Below are 239 nucleotides of genomic sequence, written 5' to 3'. Positions count from 1 at the left end.
CCCATGTCGCATCACCAGTTATGATGCGTTCGATGAATGTAGGGTCACTATCTGCGTTGAAAATCATCTCTTTGACCACATCACAACGACGCCTTTTTTGAATGATATTCACCTAAAAATCGGTACATGGAAATTTTTCGACTTCTTTGTATAGACGCCAATCAAAAACTAATGGTACGATACGCGTTAAACTTTGACAAAATGTGTATAATAGTGTTAACAGCGTGAAAATAAAAAAA

Source organism: Teleopsis dalmanni, chromosome 1 (assembly GCF_002237135.1).
Source record: "Teleopsis dalmanni isolate 2A chromosome 1, ASM223713v2, whole genome shotgun sequence".
Taxonomy (NCBI): Eukaryota; Metazoa; Arthropoda; class Insecta; order Diptera; family Diopsidae; genus Teleopsis; species Teleopsis dalmanni.
The sequence above is the reverse complement of the archived record's forward strand: the minus strand, read 5'-3'. Positions refer to the sequence as shown.